Source organism: Castor canadensis, chromosome 9 (genome assembly GCF_047511655.1).
Source record: "Castor canadensis chromosome 9, mCasCan1.hap1v2, whole genome shotgun sequence".
In the NCBI taxonomy this organism is placed as follows: domain Eukaryota; kingdom Metazoa; phylum Chordata; class Mammalia; order Rodentia; family Castoridae; genus Castor; species Castor canadensis.
Window position 1 is genome coordinate 51,537,415 of NC_133394.1, and position 18,592 is coordinate 51,556,006.

General features: G+C 33.4%; 1 pseudogene; it reads right to left on the minus strand.

Annotated features, from left to right (window-relative positions):
- Positions 1 to 8,989: 8,989 nt before the first annotated feature.
- Positions 8,990 to 9,161, minus strand: LOC141411212 (small nucleolar RNA SNORA73 family; annotated as a pseudogene).
- Positions 9,162 to 18,592: the final 9,431 nt, after the last annotated feature.

Here is an 18,592-nt window from a genome sequence, read left to right on the forward strand (position 1 = left end):
CAACAAAAATTGTTATTCTTAATGTCACCCATGACCTGTAGTATGTCCTTATATATATGTGTTTACATAATTTGCATCATATACATCCTCCTACCTCTTTCCCTGCCACCGCTCACTGGTGCCAACTCCCACACTCCCCTGGGCAAAACATGTACTTCCCTCTTGTTCTCCAATTTTGTAGAATAAAAAACATAAAAGATAAAAGGAAAAACATGGAATTTTCACTACTTTGAGCTAACAGTAGCTACACAAGGGAGATTCCTTGTGTTGTTTTCATGCATATATGTATTACAACCCCAATTGTTTCATCTTGACAAGTCCTCTTCACTCCTCTTTAGTCCCCTTCCCATGGTGGACCCAGCCAGTTTAACATTTCTATATTCTTTCCTGTACAGTGAGCACATCAACCAGATACAAGTTTTGGTTTCTTTCCCTTGTGCTATTCCCCCTGTGGGCAACTTCCTCTTAGTGACCTGTGTCCCATAATATTTCTGCATTTGTTTTATGTCTATAATCTGCATATGAGGGAGAACATGTGACTTTTGGTCTTGTGAGCCTGACTAACTTCACATAAGATGATGTTCTCCAGTTCCGTCCATATGACAAAATTTCATTCTTTGTGGCTAATAGTCCATTGGGTATAAATGCCACATATTCTCAATCCATTAATCAACAGTGGGGCATCTTGACTGTTTCCATGGCTTAGCTATTGTGAATAGTGCTGCAATAAACATGGGTGTGCAAGTGCCTTTGTTATAACCTGACTCACATTCCTTTGTGTAGAATTGCTAGATCATATGGCAGATCTATTTTTAGTTCTTTAAGGAGCCTCTGTACTGTTTTCTGTAGATCATATGGCAGATCTATTTTTAGTTCTTTAAGGAGCCTCTGTACTGTTTTCTGTAGTGGTTGTATGACCTTACATTGTATGGCAGTATATGAGAATTTCTTTTTCCCTGCATCCTCACCAACACTTGTTGCTGCTGGTATTCTTGATGGTATTCTATTCTAACAGGAGTGAGGTGGAATCTTAGTGTGGTTTTGATTTGCATTTCCTTTATGTCCAGGGATGGTGTGCATTTTTTCTTTTATTGTTTGGCCATTTGGACTTCATCCTTTGAAAAAATTCTGTTCACTTCAGTTGCCCATTTCTTTATTGGGTCATTGATTTTTTGGGAGTTTAGTTTCTTGAGCTCCCTGTATATTCTGGTTATCAGTCCCTTGTCTGATATATAGCTAGCAAAGGTTTTCTCTCATTCTGTGGGTGGCCTCTTCAATTTAGAGACCAGTTTTTTTTGTTGTGCAGAAGCTTTCTAATTTCATGTAGTCCCATTTGTCAGTCTTAGTTGCTGAGCCACATGAGTTCAACTGAGGAAGTACTTGCCTATGCCTGTTGCTTCCAATGTATTTCATGCTCTTTCTTGTACTAGCTTCAAGGTTTCAGGTATGATATTAAGGCCCTTAATTCACATTCAGTGGATACTTGTACAGGTTGACAAACATGGACACAGTTTCAGTTTTCTGTTGGCAGATAGCTTAATTCTTCTTTCTTAATCTCCTTATCATGGTCCTTCTTCAATTTTCTGAAATGGAAATTGTGGAGAAACTTGAAACTTTGTCATCGGATCTCTTCTTTTCTGCAAAATTACTCTCATGAAGAGTGAGTTCATTTACTTTCTTGGTTTATGCAGTAAATGTGCTGAAAAATTACAACCTTTTATTCTTCCTGGTTTTTTCTCTGAACTCTAGATGACTGTACTCAATGGTCTCCTGACAATTCTATTTTGGGGCCTAACAGGTATCTTAAATTGAACATGTCCAAAATAGAAGGACTCACTTTCTTCTCAAATCCAGCCCCAACCATAGTCCTCCTCATCTCAATTTAGGTAGTTTATTCTCCACTTACTCAAAGTCAAAAACATTCAGTTCATCCTCAATGTCTCTCTTTTTCTTACACTTATACATGCAATTTGCCAACAAATACATTTTGTTCTACTTACAAAACAAAGCCAGATTCCAAACCAAACAATTTATGCCACTTCACCCAATAAAATCCACTTGCATTACCTCCTCTTTATTAGCACAAAATCTGGTTACCAAAAATAAACAAGTATACCTTTGTTTAAAGTCATAATTGTGGAGCCTACAAGTGATGAGGATGGAATGTATTTAGAATGTGTGTGAAATTATTACCTGTTGCAACTCCTTTTCTCATGCATTTAAATATATCCAGAAATGTAGATACAAATCCAAAACTGTAAAAGGAGGTAAACTGTGTTTCAAAATTGCAACATGTGTTTGAGACTATAGCTCTAAAACATCAGTACAGAGCTAAACCATATCAGTTTACCAATGAGGAATGTCAAATGCTGGCTTTACCAAAACACTACCAAAATAACCTATTGATGGGACAAGCATGAATTTATTGCTTATCTGGTAAGGTAAGACACTACTTTGACAAAATAATTCTTATCTCAAAGGCAAAGATTGGATATTCATGAGGTATGTGTGGTCATTCAATGTGGGAACAAGTAGGACATGATTAGCATGGGGTGAAAATCATGATAACATAGTTTAAGGTGGTTAAAAACAGCAGGGTAAGCAGTTTGAGAGAAGGATTTCAACGAATATTACAAAGGAAAAGTCAACTGACATTACCTCTTTTCAAGTCTATTATGTTGATGTCTCTTGTGAAGGCACTAAATAGATAATAAAATCACTTGTAGTTCTTTTTATTTAATTGGAATGAATTACCTAGACTATTAAGTGCTACTGTGGTGTAGACAGTAAACTGTGCACAGAAGGTTGTAAGTCCTCTGGAAACAGGCTCACATATATTAGGATCCAAGGTCCAGTTGGTTGCAGAATCAGATTCAGGAATCCAAGTCTTCTGAAACATTACATTGAGATTCATTCTCCTACAGTATATTCTTAATTGCATTCTCATACACAGAAGAGACTATATGATATACAATATCAAGGTTAGCTGGTTACAAAGAAAAAGCAAGTATGGATATGGGAAACAATCAGTTGTGAGAGAGACTATAGAGAGGACTGGAGTGAATAGACATTGAATAAGGATAATTGCATTGAAGAAAATATTGAGGCATATCATCATTTAAACAAGTACAGAAACTAGAGAAAGAATATTGAAGGCTGTAGGAGAGAAAAATCAAATAACATACAAAGGTAAACCTATCCAAATCACAGCAGACTTCTCAACAGAAACATTAAAAGCAAGAAGAGCTTGGGGTGAGATCTTCTGGGCACTGAATGAAAATAACTTCAACCCCAGGGTACTCTACCCAGCAAAACTATTATTCAAATTAGATGGAGCAATAAAAGTCTTCCACGATAAGCAGAAACTAAAACAATATGTGACCACAAAGCTGCCACTACAAAAGATTCTTCAAGGGATTCTGCACACAGAAAGTGAAACCCAACATAACCATGAAAGGGCAGGCAGCACTAAACTACAGGAAAAGAAAAAGCAAGAAAGTAGAGAGTAACCTCAACTTAGGTACACACAATCAAACCTTCAAACAACTAAGACAACTAAATGACAGGAATCACCACATACCTATCAGTACTAACACTTAAAGGACTTAATTCCCCCAACAAAAGGCACTGTTTGAAGAATTCGATTAAAAAGGAAGATCCACCAATTTGTTGCTTACAGGAGACCCATCTCACTGACAGAAATAAGCACAGGATTAGGATGAAAGGCTGGAAGCAGATTTACCAAGCCAATGGCCCCTGAAAACAGGCAGGAGTAGCAATACTTATTTCTGGCAAAGCAGACTTCAAACCTACATTGATCAAGGGAGATAAAGAAGGACAATCCATACTACTAAAAGGGGAAATAGACCAAAAGGAAATAGCAATTATCAACCTATATGCACCCAATGTAAATGCACCCAGTTTCATCAAACATACCCTGAAGGACCCAAAAGCATATATTAACTCCAACACAGTGGTTGTGGGAGACTTTAACACCCCATTATCATTAAAAGATAGGTCATCCAAACAAAAAATCAATAAAGAAATCCTAGATCTAAAATATACAATAGATCAAATGGACCTACTTGATGTCTTCAGAACATTTCATTCAACAACTTCTACACAATATACATTCTTCTCAGCAGCCCATGGAACCTTCTCCAAAACAGAGCATATCCTAGGGCACAAAGCAAGCCTCAGCAAATATAAGAAAATAGAAATTATACCATGCATTCTATCTGATCACATGCAATAAAACAAGAACTCAACAACAAAAGTAAAGACAAAAAACATGCAAACAGCTAGAAACTGAATAACTCATTGCTTAATTAACAATGGGTCATTGATGAAATAAAAGAGGAGATTAAAAAGTTCCTGGAAGTCAATGAAAATGAAAACAGAACCTACTAGAACCTATGGGACACAGCAAAGGCAGTCCTGAGAGGAAAGTTTATAGCCATGAGTGCATGTATTAAAAAGACTGAAAGATCCCAAATCAATGACCTAATGATACATCTCAAACTCCTAGAAAAACAAGAACAAGCAAATCCAAAACAAATAGGAGAGAAATAATAAAAATAAGAGCTGAAATCAATGAAATAGAAACCAAAAAAACCATACAAGGAATTAATGAAACAAAAAGTTGGTTCTTTGAAAAAATAAACAAAATCGATAGACCCCTGGCAAACCTGACTAAAATGAGGAGAGAAAAAAATCCAAATTAGTAGAATCAGAAATGCAAAAGGGGAGATAACAACAAACACCATGGAAGTCCAGGAAATCATCAGAGACTACTTCGAGAACCTATATTCAAATAAATTTGAAAATCTTAAAGAAATGGACAGATTTCAAGATAAATATGATCATCCAAAACTGAACCAAGAGGAAATTAATCACCTGAATAGATCTATAACACAAAATGAAATTGAAGCAGCAATCAAGAGTCTCCCTAAAAAGAAAAGTCCAGGACCTGATGGATTCTCTGCTGAATTCTATCAAACCTTTAAAGAACTGATACCAATCCTCCTTAAACTCTTCCATGAAATAGAAAGGGAAGGAAAACTGCCAAACACATTTTATGAAGCCAGTATTACACTTATCCCAAAACCAGGCAAAGACACCTCCAAAAAGGAGAGCTATAGGCCAATCTCCTCAATGAACATTGATGCAAAAATCCTCAATAAAATAATGGCAAACCGAATTCAACAACACATCAAAAAGATTATTCACGACGACCAAGTAGGCTTCATCCCAGGGATGCAGGGGTGGTTCAACATACAAAAATCAATAAATGTAATAAACCACATTAACAGAAGCAAAGACAAAAACCACTTGATCATCTCAATAGATGCAGAAAAAGCCTTTGATAAGATCCAACACCATTTCATGATAAAAGCTCTAAGAAAACTAGGAATAGAAGGAAAGTACCTCAACATTATAAAAGCTATATATGACAAACCTACAGCCAGCATTATACTTAATGGAGAAAAACTGAAACCATTCCCTCTAAAATCAGGAACCAGACAAGGATGCCCACTATCTCCACTCCTATTCAACATAGTACTGGAATTCCTAGCCAGAGCAATTAGGCAAGAAGAGGAATAAAAGGAATACAAATAGGTAAAGAAGCTGTCAAAATATCCCTATTTGCAGACGACATGATCCTATACCTTAAAGACCCAAAAAACTCTACTCAGAACCTTCTAGACATCATCAATAGCTATAGCAAGGTAGCAGTATATAAAATCAACAGAGAAAAATCATTAGCATTTCTATACACTAACAATGAGCAAACTGAAAGAAAATGGAGAGATCTCCCATGCTCATGGATTGGTAGAATCAACATAGTAAAAATGTCTATACTGCCAAAAGTAATCTACATGTTTAATGCAATTCCCATCAAAATTCTAATGACATTCATTAAAGAGATTGCAAAATCTACCGTTAAGTTTATACTGAAACACAAGAGGCCACCAATAGCCAAGGCAATACTCAGTCAAAAGAACAATGCTGGAGGTATTACAATATCCGACTTCAAACTGTATTGCAAAGCAACAACAATAAAAACAGCATGGTACTGGCACAAAAACAGACGTGAAGACCAGTGGAACAGAATAGAGGACCCAGATACGAAGCCACACAACTATAACCAACCTATCTTTGACAAAGGCGCTAAAAATATATGATGGAGAAAGACAGCCTCTTCAACAAAAACTGCTGGGAAAACTGGTTAGCAGTCTGCAAAAAACTGAAACTAGATCCATGTATATCACGCTATACCAATATTAACTCAGAATGGATCAAGGATCTTAATATCAGACCACAAACTCTAAAGTTGATACAGGAAAGGGTAGGAAATACTCTGGAATTAATGGGTATAGGTAAGAACTTTCTCAATGGAACCCCAGCAGCACAGCAACTAAGAGATAGCATAGATAAATGGGACCTCATAAAACTAAAAAGCTTCTGCTCAACAAAAGAAATGGTACCTAAATTGAAGAGAACACAGAGAGAGTGTGAGAAAATATTTGCCAGCTACACATCAGGCAAAGGACTGATAATGAGAATATATAGGGAACTTAAAAGACTAAATTCTCCCAAAATTAATGAACCAATAAAGAAATGGGCAAGTGAACTAAACAGAACTTTCTCAAAAGAAGAAATTCAAATGGCCAAAAAACACATGAAAAAATGCTCACCATCTCTAGCCATAAAGGAAATGCAAATTAAAACCACACTAAGATTCCACCTTAACCCTGTTAGAATAGCCATCATTAGCAACACCACTAACAACAGGTGTTGGCGAGGATGTGGGGAAAAAGGAACCCTCTTACACTGTTGGTGGGAATGTAAACTAGTACAACCACTCTGGAAAAAAATTTGCAGGCTACTTAAAAAGCTAACCATTGATCTACCATATCATCCAGCAATACCACTCTTGGGGATATACCCAAAAGACTGTGACACAGGTTACTCCAGAGGCACCTGCACACCCATGTTTATTGTGGCACTATTCACAATAGCCAAGTTATGGAAACAGCCAAGATGCCGCACTACTGATGAATGGATCAAGAAAATGTGGTATTTAGACACAATGGAGTTTTATGCAGCCATGAAGAAGAACGAAATGTAATCATTCACAGGTAAATGGATGGAATTGGAGAACATCATTCTGAGTGAGGTTAGCCTGGCCCAAAAAACCAAAAATCATATGGTCTCCCTCATATGCAGACCTTAGATCAAGGGCAAACACAACAAGGGGATTGGACTTTGATCACATGATAAAGTGAGAGCACACAAGGGAGGGGTGGGGATAGGTAAGACATCTAAAAAACTAGATAGCATTCGTTGCCCTCAATGCAGAGAAACTAAAGCAGATACCTTAAAGTAACTAAGGCCAATAGGAGAAGGGGACCAGGAACTAGAGAAAAGGTTAGATCAAGAAGAACTAACCTAGAAGGTAACACACATGCACAGGAAATCAATGTGAGTCAACTCCCTGTATAGCTCTCCTTATCTCAACCAGCAAAACCCCTTGGTCCTTCCTATTATTGCTTATACTCTCTCTTCAACAAAATTAGAGATAAGAGCAAAATAGTTTCTACCGGGTATCAAAGGGGTGGGGGGCAGAGGAAGGGGGTGGGGGGTAAGAGAGGGAGTGCAGGGAGGGGGGAGAAATGACCCAAACATTGTATGCACATATGAATAAAAAAAGAAAATATTGAAATCATGATCCTACAGCAAAATATGTGACTGCAAACTTATGGATATCCTATACATCAGTCAAATATGTTACTTCATGTGCATACCTCTACACTTTAACGTGTGTAGATTGCAAAAAAATGACAAAAACTATGCCTTTTAAAATATACATTTATCAAGGAAAAATCTATTCAAAAGAACATATATATATATCCTATGCATTAAGGCAAACACTTTTTGAAAACCTCTTTGATTTGATAAAAATGAATGCAAAATAATAATTATTCATACATATTTGCAAACATTAATTGTTACCTTTATCCTAATGTTAATAAATGACAAACATTTTTCTGGAACATACATTTTTAATAGGTATTTTATTTTTGTATATTTTTGGAAATCACCTGACATGATCTTTACAGTTGCATTTTTAAATGAACACATTCTAATTATTCACAGCTTCAATGATCTCATCCTTTCAGGACCACATTATTTTAGAGAATATTCTGTCTGTGGATGTTAGCAGGCCTTCTATATACATGATCTGTATTTTATTTTTTAAGTGAAGTGTGTAATATATTGAGGTATGTATTTGGCTTATTTCAGAGTACTTTTGCTTCAAAACTTCTTCTTTAAGACAAGCTTTCTCTACTTGAGATAATTTTAACTGTGTCTAAGCATGCTATAAAATGGTAGAACACAATTTTATCCCATTCCAATATAGAACAAAAATTGGCCAATGAAATGAAAACTACAAACTTCTTCCTGCAATTCACGATATTCCAAAGAATAATTACATAATATTAAAATTAATTTTATTAATCCTTTTAGAACACATAATTTATGTATCACCACTGTTGCCTTTATAGATTTCAATTTCAATGTTTTTTCTATTTGCAATTTTTGATGTTAATAATTATGTCAATAAATATTGAATATGAGGACTTTTAGCCATCCATTTTGGACTAGTTTATCAAAGTTTTCTACATACATTAAGAAAGGAATTAAACAAAATGTGTAGAAATGATTCATTAAAAAATTTCCTATCATTAAAGGATATTTAGATTCATTTATCAATTACTAGTTCTTAAAAGGCCAGAACATTTCTAAATTATGACTACTGATTAGAGGCAGTGAAGAAAGCACATATTGCTCTGCCTACATATATAGATAGATAGATAGATAGATAGATAGATAGATAGATTATGTACATATACATTCCCTATTAGCTTTATTTTTTCTTTTTTAATTTACATTAAAACTAAAACAAAAATTTTAAAACTCGCAGGAATGTTTCTTGCATGGTTTTTCTCCTCAGTCATGGCCTACAGGACTCTGAGAAGTTGTAGAAATGTGTAGGCACAGACTCTAGGTCCAGCTTCTTTTCCAACATTGTGGAAAGGGACTATCCATTATGGGTCAGAGCCCAGGGAGAGTGACCTCTCTGGGTATTCAGTTGGATTAGCTTTTTTACAAAAACACAATAGTTCAATCACTCCAGCTGTGAACTTTCATAAATGTTTTAAGAATACAAAACATCATTTTCTCTTGTGCCTCTTGCATTGGAAAAAAAAAGTAGAGTTTGTTTGGAATCAGTCTTGAGTAATGTATGTCCTGCAATTAACTTCAGGTACATTTCAATTCAATCTTTAACTTGTTTAGTTAAGATGATGTTTTCAGCATGATGCTTTGCTCTGCCACAATTTGCACTTTTAATTTGCAAAATTGACTATTTTTATCATCAGTACTGAGATTTAATCAGTTTTCCAAAATAACAGTTACAATGATGTCAAATGACATGTTACCTTCCAGTAATTTTGTTGTGATTACAGGAATTGGTAGAAAAGGATTCATACTGTCATTGACTATAAGCTTTCTGATTTATATTTTAAAATATCTGAAGGCATTATCTTCAAGTGATATATTCATCCTTTTGAGATAGATTTCTTCTAAAGGGCTAATAGTAATATCTCTTCATTTTATATACAGATGAGAGAAAATATAGTTGGAAAGCATAAAGTTTAATTTAGAAGAAGACATGATCTAAATGAACATTCATACTTCATTCGTTATGTAAGCGCTCTCTGGAGGTCTGTATGATAAATTATCATTGTGGGTACCTTGTAATTAAACTAACTATAGAATTTAAAGAGATCCTAGAGCTTATTTAGTAGATTTCCAGCTAAGTGGAAAAATTAGGAAATTGTTCCATTTATTCTACTGTAGGTATTACCTGATCATTTTTGTATTTAATGTGGTATAGATATATAGTGAATCTGGGTTCATGTTATTCAAAATGCATTTTGTGGTTCATTGTGTGTCTTTATATGGATAGAGTTAGGTCAAGATTTCAGTATAGAATGAAATGGAATAGAATAGAATAAAATTAAAACATAAGTCAAATGCTTCATGTTTAGTTGTAGTAGCAAACATTTTATGAAACTTTTGTTTCACGTGTGTGTGTATTTTGTGTATTTTGTGGGTCAACAAAAATTTGACAGTGTGTAGTCTAGATTGTGATTTTGTAACATTGTTCTGACAAACTCTACAGTCCCTTATTTTCACACCAGAAAAAACAACTTGGATAATTCCTAAAGAATTCTATAATTATGTGTACAGAAATTAATATTTCAAAGCCTCTGTCATTTTCCTAACACATTTCAATGGTATACAACATCTTCACGGGCAGGTGTCAAATTTTGATTTCCGCCAAAATCGTACTAACTTTACAGATAGAAATGATGAATGTATGATTCTTATCTCATCCATATTTTGCCAAGTACATTATAGAGCATAGGGTCTTAAGAGATCATCCAGCTTATAGAATAAGATGACAGAACAACCTCTAGAAAGATTCATTCAGAAAAACTGTTTGGTACAGTAGAAAAACTATGAGCTAAGTCTTGGTGATTCCGATTGCTGATCCTAGATTTTCTGCTTATGTTTCAACATTCTAACCTTAGGATGCAGCTATTGTTATGGTAACTAGTTGTTGTATTATTGTAAGACTTAAATATCATTATTTATGAGAAGACTCAAATCAGTTAATGAGAAGATCTTTTGTAAGCTCTAAATTACTTCTTAAATAATGTGAAGTTAACAGAATTTTAGTATTGAATGTATTATGAAAGAAGACACATTAAAATAGACCTCTGCTAACTGCTTACAAACATGACCTTGGAAATCAGGTTTGGGAAGTAGGATTTTCCACACCTCACCTCAACAGTGGACATGAAAGGGCCAGACACAAAAGTGACTTATGATAGAAGAGTAATTCCTTCCAAGGCAATCTGAAATTGAGATGTGAACCAGATTGCTCCGAGTGGATAATTGCAAATACCCACAAGGATTGTTTGATTACCATAGTTACTTTGGCAGATTGAGGAATATTAATTATTTAAACACAAGAAGTTGTACTTGATAAATAATGAGGGTATTTTTAAAAATTAGCATGATTTAACTTGAACTAAACAATGTTATACTTTAACCAGCATGTACAAATAAATATCCAAAATAAAAAGTCCAGTTTGCTGTTTCCTAATGGCTAAAGGACTGACAATATGACTTATACTTATAGTAATGTCTACTCACTTATATGACTTAAATACCTCCTATCCAATATTATCATAATATTATTGAATCATAAAGGACATCCCATAACAAGATATATGCAGGAAACTCATATCTCAGGCTATAATGTGGTTCAGGAATGGAACATTTGCCTAAAATGTATGAGGCCATGGGTTTGATTCCTGGCACAGACTAAAAAATAAACAGAAAGGAAACATGTTTCTGAAGGTAGAATGACATCTGATGCATAATAGATAGACCATTATAGCATGATTTATAACTCCATGCATCTCACTGTGCACTGAAATCTAGAGTGTTGTATATTTAAAATAATACCCTACCTTGCTGTTTCTCCTTTATGTCACTCCTTAATGTCACTCCTTCATGTCACTCCTTTAATGTCACTAATGTTTCTTCCGTTAGGTTTGAATTATAGAGAAAACTTTCATTTTATCTATAATTTACTTCATTTAATCTGTTATCTGATTTTATCTGTATTTTCCAAACATTAAATAAAGCATTATTTTGTTAATATTTCCACTATATTTAAAATTATTTATCTATGTACATATCTATTTAATCTATCTATCTATCTATCATCCATCTGTCTATCTCTCATCTATCTATCTGTTCCTTTGTGTATCTATACATTGGTTCTGTGATAGAATGCAGTCTTCTGTCTGAGATTCAGTATTTGAGTCTAGTTACAGGTGAAAGTGGATGCTATTCACCCAAGTAGTCTACCAGTGAGAAGCATAGTGAATTACTTTTCTTTGCCTTTGATGAGATTCTGCTTTGTGTTTTTGTGTGCATCAGTTTATATATTAGTCAGAATTTGAGGGGAAGTACAGCATCAAATTTATAGTAACAGCAGTTTTCTCAAAAGCATATCAGCAGAGATGAATTGGCTGATTCTTGGTTCACCATCTTTTATACAATATTGTCCTTTATGGGGACCTAAAATATTGTAAATTTAAGCAGGATGCTAAGTATGTTCTTTGAAATCTTTCTGTAATCATCATATTATTTTTCTTCCTTTTTAATTTAATAATTGCATTCTTACCCATCCTCTAACAAATATAAACAGATGAATGGGAAAACAAATGTATTATTCTTTTATTATTTGGGTTTACAGTACCAGAATTCATTTTACTTTATTTCTTTTATATTATATTCAATGATTTATTTTCTTTCTTCTGTTAAAATATCTCTATTCCAAGTGTAATGCACTTATTGAAAGCTCTTTTATAATTATTTCATTTATAAAATTATCATTTCATAAATGATAAACATCAATTAAAGTCCTAAAATAAAATAATGCTTACTATGATATAGAAGCAAAACATTTTACATGAAGGAACATTCATATATTAGAGTATCTTTTCATATTCTGTGAATATAAACTAAATTAAAATTATATATAAACTATTTTAATTCATTAAGCAAGAAAAAAATACTTTATTCTTACTAAAATTCTTTTACTCAGGAATAATATTAGAGATATTTAAATGATATGGGTCCTTAAGAGTACATTTAATTTTCTTATCCATGGAAAATTTTGTTTTATGATGAATACCTATTTGCATCTTTCATTCAAAATGAGTCATTTCTTCTATTTGTGGAATGCAGAAGTGGCTTACAATTTCATCAAAAATATATTTGTGTGGGAAATGTTAACACATTCCTATCCCCATCTTCTAGCTCTTAGTTGCTACCATTCATTCATAAATATATTTTTTAAATATCTGTAGATACTTTGTACTGTAGCATTGCTCCAAATATTGAGAATAAAAATAAAGTTATGATTTTTTGTCTTCAAAGAACAAAGACTTCATGGTTCTTATCTGTGTGTCTGTAAAACACAATGGAAGCAATATACTGCTATTCTCCTAAGTGCTGGCTGGTCACACAAGGCACTGCTGTGCCTCTACAGCAGGAGTACAGCTTGACTCTGGTCATTAGATCTCATGTTTATTTGTGGTGACATTCAAGCATAAGGACAAAACTTTGAGCCATTGCTGCCTACCTTTAAAACATGTCCTGTTCATGTATCACTGCTCACTGTTTACCATTTCAACATATCCTTGTAACATGCATGTACACACACACACACACACACACACACACACACACACACACACACACACACACACACACATCCCGCTAAGCAGAAACCAAAAAGGAGAAAGAGTGAGATTATCCCTTGAATCATTTCAGAATGGTGGCAATTTAGAGTGAAGTATTCAAGCTAACCTGGCAGAAACAGATTTATTCAGACTTGGTGGAAAATTAAGATTTCCCATGTTGATCAGAGCATTAGTTGGAATAGTTCATAAATGAGAAGCCTTTCCTCAAAGGACTGGCATAGACAGAAAGCAAATGATATGGGATACCTCAGGTAAAAGCAATTTGCTAACAGATGAGACAGAATACTCTGTTCAACAGAACAGATTTTGTCAATCTTATTACTATTATGAATCTTATTATTATTACACAAGCAGGTTTCTGACTTGGGTATTTAGGACTTTAAATTAGAAAATATAAAATGAGTTGACTTGTGAAGCCTAACTTGAAAGGAAATTGGCATTAAACCATAGCCAAATTTTGGAATATACAAATTACAAAGCAAAGAAGGAGAAATGAAGAAACAAAGTGATTCTTCCTCTGTAGCCACACCACACATACTGAGGCACTTCCAGGTATTTAAATGTGTTCCTCTGATGAGAAAAATCTCACTGGAACAGTAGCCTGATTAATGAACTTTATGAACTTTCACTGCCCTTGCAAAGTTTCAGAAAGAGAAATTCACTGAAAATTCTCATAGCTAGCATGAGACTGTGGAATAATTGTAAGTTTAATTTGTACTGTCCTACCTCATCCTGGGTCTCACCTGTGTGCTATACTTTGAGGACACAACAAAAACTCTTGTGATCCAGTGATGCTTTGGCCAACAGCTGCTATTTATTAAAAATCTTGTTCCTCTAGACACGTGTTAGCCAAACTGGAATTAGACTGTTTTGCTGTTTGTTCCCTCACTTGGCCTTTCAAACTTTGTGTCTTTAAAGGATTTATTTGAAGCATTAATGTACTCATTTTTCTCTTGCTAAAAAAAATGCACTGCAGTGATATGAGTGAGAAGATTCTTTTTTTCTCTTCTGGGTTTCCTATTTTTCCCTTCCTCAGTAACTTTTTAATAAGAGATCCAGATGTGCAATAAAATATAATTAAGCCTGTGACAGGGGTGCTTGTTCTAAAAGTAATGCCATTTCGCACTACTTTTCTCAAAGTATATTATGATACCAATGGAACAAAACTGACTTCATGTTCCTTCTTCTTCACATTAGTTCTTTTCTGAATAATAGCTAGCAGAAGTTTTTCTTTCCTTCTTAAAAAAGGTTTTGTATTTGTCACTCACAGCCCAAACAAAGGCATTTTCCCCTGAAAGCATAAACTGTGAACGTGACAGTTTATATTATTCATTTTCCTTTAAAAATTAGTAACTTTGTGTTATTTGGGACAACAGAACAGTTGCTCATAATGCAAAATCATTGCATGAAAAGGGGGCAAACAGAAAGTGGCACCAAAGTAATATAATGCTGTATGAGTAAGCTTTTTAGTAGGTTAAACTTTAAATTAAATTAATTATATTCAGTTAATTATGAGAACTATAAATTAAATTAGTGTACTCATTTCAAATTGCTAATTTTGTAGTAGAATGAAAGAAGGGAGATGAAACAGAATTAAAAAGTATATGTAAGGATGTAAATAACTTCTATCTATAAACTGCACATACAATTAAAGAGTTTATTAAAATATGAGGCAATTTTAAATATTTTTGGAATTCTCTTTGAATATTTCTATTTATTTTAGATACTTGCATCTTTAGTAAGGATAGGCAAAAATGTTGCTAATTAGAAAGAAAATAACAGCTAGAATTTCTTTTTCCTTTGGTGGTACTTGGATTTGAACCCAAGGCCTCCTGCTCGCTAGGCAGGCATTCTACCACATGAGTTGTTTCCTCTGCCCTTTTTAGCTTTCAGTCATATTTTCACAGATAGAGTCTTGCATTTTTCCCTGGGACTGGCCTTTGACCTAGATTCTCCCCATCTCTGCCTTATAAATAGCTGGAATTACAGGCAGGAACAAGAATTTTTCAAATTTCTAAATTTACTTAACTCTCCTGAAGTATTCTAATATTTCTGTGACTACCCTCTCAATTTCATTATAATGTAAATTGTCATATAAACAAAAAATGAGCTTCTTATTCAATAAAAATATATTTATATTTATTTTTATTTTTTAACTGAATAAATAGGCACTGATATACATATATATTAATATATTTAATATAATTATATATAATATATAAGATACATATTACTAAGAATACAAGATATGCTAAACTCTTCTAATTTTTATACATTAAATGTTTATAGTAGAGAATATTTTCAAGTTTTCAATTTTAAAACAGTGCCAGTAACATATACATATTTTTGGAACATTCAGCAAAACTCCATTAAATGTTGAAAAGTAATGTCTAAGATAAATTCACTGGAAAAGGAAAATTTATAGCAGACAAATACTTCTTTTATTTTTACTAAAGCAAGAGAACAATTCAATAAAAGTATGTGGGGCTCCAAATATTTATTTGTTATTTTTTAAAAAAAGCATTGAGTTCTTACTTTAAATCTAGACTTATGCCTGACTAGATAAGGGGAAAAGTATACTATACTTCATGATGTCAAAAGAAAAATAAGACCATCTGTTTTCTCTTTATGGAACTCAACTATAAACACAGAGCAAATGCTTTGCATAATGTATCTCATTACAAACTGGCGAGACAGATGCTGAATCTGACCTAAGTGCAAGGCATGTAAATTGAGGAACACAGGTAAAATGATAAGAAAAAAAGACACACTTTGAACAAATAATTCTTCTCTCTGGTTTATCATATTCCCTTCTCAATGCCCAAGATCAGTTACTTCATTTCCTCAACACAACAGATTAGAAAATGATAATAGATAACAATTTCACAAATAAGTATTTTTAATTACTTAAGAATATAACATGCAAAGAAAATTATATGAAAAATACTCAAAGTTCTTTTGGGACTGCTTTGTTTTTATTTTTTTAGTGTAGATATTTTGAATTTCTCCAATATTTCCCAGAAATAGAAATGGCATGTTTTGTTTGGTTTCCATTCATTGTACTTATATTCTTATTGACTTTATTTCTGAATGTACAATTACAAAAGGACAGTAAAGTAGGGTTTTCCTTTTCTTGCAGTGAATTTTAATGTTCTATCTCTGGATTTTTTTCTAAAAGTTAATATTCAGCAAATATTAATTCACTTCATGCTTATTGTCTTCCATTAATATTATATTTATATTTCATTGTCAAAGAACTTTCAATTTAGTGTTCATTTCTTTCCAGAGAATAATGTTATATTCCTTGAGATAAAAATCATTATAATTATTTATAGACTTATACTAGAGAAAAAAATAATTACTATCTTTCCCTTGTAATCAATTTACACTACCTATGGTCATCACCAGAGATGAGGATATAAATCCTGTTCCAGGTTTTAATGTGATGATTTTATTATTAGAATTACTGTGTTATCATTTACTTCCAAGAAGTGAAATCATTTGTAAGTTGAGTTTTTTATTGAATTGTGATGTACAAGTGCTAGAATGAAGACCTGAAATGTTTTATAAAAGTGTTTCTTTCTTTTAACTAATTTTTGTAAGGCTAAGTGCTAATAATATAAACTAAATTGGATTAAGTAAGAAAAACAACAAATTATGGAAAATTTTCAATCTGCAGTTAAAATTTCTTTGTGTGTTTATTTTTGTTTTTCTAAGATAGGGTTTCACAAGGTAGCCCAACATGGCCTGGAACTCACTATGTAGCACAGGTTGGCCTCAAACATAAGATATTCTTGTCTCTGCCTCCAGGTTGCTTCCTGCTAATAATTATTTTACTATGACATTGTGGAAATACATAGAGCAACTTATCCATTTCAAGTTTTGGTGTATAGCACTGTGAAAATTCTGATTTGACTTTCAAATGCATCTCTGCAATCTAAACAATCATCACTGGTAGTAAGAAACCCCTGAACTCTTCTTTGATAATTTTTGAAATACAAATTTTGCATTTAGTATACTTTTAACTTGTACACCTAAAGAAATATTTGAAATATGAACTCTGATGAAATGCATTGCAGTAATTTTTATAAATAACAGGTGTCTTTCAAAATTCTTACATGTGTTTTTCATCCTCTTTGTAGCATTTGTCTACAGCTTTCTGACCCTGAAAAATCTAGTGCAGTATGACACCACCACCAATAATCGATGCATTAAAATTACTCATCATCAAAAAAGACTGAATTTTAGGAACTCCGCCCACCCCACTTGTAGTGAAACATAAGTTTCACTGAAAATGCCCCAGTATCCCTGGCAGAACTGTTCATATCCAAAGATGCACATAGCAGAAGAGTGCTTCAAGTTGAGGAAAGTTTGCACCTCTGTTCTCTACCTTACTCTCTACCTTGCCCCAAGTTCTCATTAGCATTTCTTATTACACTAAATTAAATGGTGGGGAATAAAGGGACTGAAGAAAGTCCAGGGCATCCTACAGTCTGGAATGAAGGAATGTGCTTGAAAACACTTTACCTCTACCATGTAGTATTCTGATGAAACATTTCAAAGAAATTTATATGAGTATACAAAAATTCTTTAAAGTCTAGTTATGAGTCTGCATGAGTTAGTAGAGAACAAAGGAGATAATTGTCTTATATTGCATGGAGACAATCTGTCAGATTTAGAAATAGAAAAGAAAATTTCCACAATAATTCAGAATTTACCTCAATTAATTAAGTAATGCATGAAGTACACAATGAGGTTTTATTTTTTATTTATTGTGCCCTGTAATACTGTAAATTCCAGGAGTTTGTAGCTGGCTATTATTTCTCCAAGTTTCCTATTGCTCATTGCTGGCTTTTGTTGAATATGCAATTCTTTTATTTTACTGACACAATTTTACAATAGAAAACTGTCTCCTGAACTTTTATTTTAACTCAATAGAATCTAATGGTACAGAGTCATAGCTGCAAAGTGGAATTTTATTCTTGAATTTCACAGGAAATAGTACAAATGTACAATGAAAGATTAAGCAAATCCTCAAGGAGCATCTAATGAAACAGTGTGATGTGAGAGGAATGCAACCAATTGCTGAATTAGCTTCTGTTGGAATGTGTTCATGTGTAACATCCAAAGGACTGGATAACATCACAACAGCTCCAGGTCCTTGAAAATCTTAA